Source organism: Cebus imitator, unplaced genomic scaffold (genome assembly GCF_001604975.1).
Source record: "Cebus imitator isolate Cc_AM_T3 unplaced genomic scaffold, Cebus_imitator-1.0 Scaffold100, whole genome shotgun sequence".
Lineage (NCBI taxonomy): Eukaryota > Metazoa > Chordata > Mammalia > Primates > Cebidae > Cebus > Cebus imitator.
This window is the reverse complement of record NW_016107415.1, coordinates 6423014-6424930: the sequence shown is the minus strand read 5'-3', so window position 1 is coordinate 6424930 and position 1917 is coordinate 6423014. Positions and strand designations below refer to the sequence as shown.

At 26.8% G+C, this 1917-nt stretch overlaps 1 pseudogene; it reads right to left on the bottom strand.

Annotated features, from left to right (window-relative positions):
* Positions 1 to 1384: 1384 nt before the first annotated feature.
* LOC119472429 lies at positions 1385 to 1484 on the bottom strand (annotated as a pseudogene).
* Positions 1485 to 1917: the final 433 nt, after the last annotated feature.

The following is a 1917-nucleotide window of genomic DNA, read 5'->3' as shown; positions in this document are numbered from 1 at the left end:
GACAAAAATGTATACACAAAGTTCCTCATGGAATTATTCATAATAGTGAAAATATGGAAACAATACAATTGTCCATTAAATGATTAATAGATACATAAAATAAGGTCACTTCTATGATCTAATATTATATGACAATAAAAAGGAATTAAGTACTGGTCATTAACATGGGTACATTTTGAAAACATTATAATAAATGAAAGAAAATAGTCACAAAAGTCTAAATAGCATGTTTCCATTTATATAAAATGTCCATAATTGACAAATATACAGAGACAAAAATTTGATTAGAGGTTGCCTAGGCTTGAGGTTGAGGAGAAAAATGGCACCCAACTTACAATGTGTATGGAGTTTCTTGGCGGACTAATAGAAATATTCTATATTTGATTATGTTTATTGTTGCACAACACTACAAATATATATATAAAACAATTCATTGTACACTTAAAACACACACATACACCTAACGCCTATTGGTTTTATTCAAGAACAGTCTCTATACTGCTTTCCAGTAATCTGATTAGTTGTAACTGGGAATTTGCAAGGTCATAGTGAATCACTGTACGCAGTTTTATAAAATATATGACTTTATCCTGATCTTATTCTTGCATTCTAACATATCCCCGGTGAGAGGATAGAACACTTGGTGTATGAATTTATACAAACTTCTTCAGCGATTCAGAATCTTTAATGATAGTTTTAACTCATCAAAAAGAAGAGAAAATATCTTACAAAAATCTATTTTCATTCTATTTCTACTAGAATATTTTTGTATATGATCAGAGAATGCTCTCTTCTGTATTACATAATAATGGCATTATAAAATGTCTTTTTAAAAATAAAATCTAAATGATTTATGTTTAGATGTGGAAGTTTTGCTCTAACAAATAATAAAGTTTCATATGAACTGAATAAAACATAATTATTTTCAAAGATTTAATTTATTTGATTTCATGCACAAAATAGGTGGACTTCATTTACATTTTCATGCACCTGCATACAATTATTTTAACAAATATTATCCATTACTTTACATCAGCCTGTGCTGTATATTGTATCATAGTCATTAATCATGTTTTAATTCTTAAATATATACAATTCTCTAATAGGCCTAAATTTTATTTATATTTCCCTTCACTATTTAAAGGAAAATGTGTTGCATACTTTAAAATGAATAAATGCTATTATTATCATAATTAGAGCATACTCATATAAATATATAAAAATCCACAAAGCTTTTTAAAATTTTTTCAAACCTTTGCTATTGTGGTCATTTAACACAAACTTGGAGATTCAGCTTATCCAAACTCACGGTTCAATTCTATCCTGACTAAAGGTATTATAAGGGACTAATAGAGCACTCACTAACTCATTTATTTATTTGTTTTTAAATATGAAACATTTCGTATATATTTATGTTATCCTTGCACAGGGGCCATGCTAACCTTTTCTGTATCATTCCCATTTTAGTATATGTGTTGCCAAACTGAATCTTCACTTATTTTTATAGTAAAATTAAAGTTTGCATTTAGTATATACGACGTTAGTTATACAGGAAATTAACATAAATGAATATTTTACTTAATGTAATATTTTAATTAGATCAATATGAAATTGTTATTTTGATAATTTTTATTTTTGAGAAGTAAAAATTCTCAAATATTGTTAACATCATATAATTGAATCTAAATATACATGTAAATTGAAGAGCCTTTGGAAAGTTAATACTTGACTTACTATTTATTGAATACCACTTATGTGCTAATAGGGAGTTAAAGTGAAGGAAAAGAAGAACATTATGAAAACTACTCTAAAGCAGCCTAGAATTAGAGGAGGAATAGATATTTGAACACATTTTAAAATATGCTGTAAGTAATAATATACAGGTATATCCACAAAAAATGTGATAGTAGGGTATAT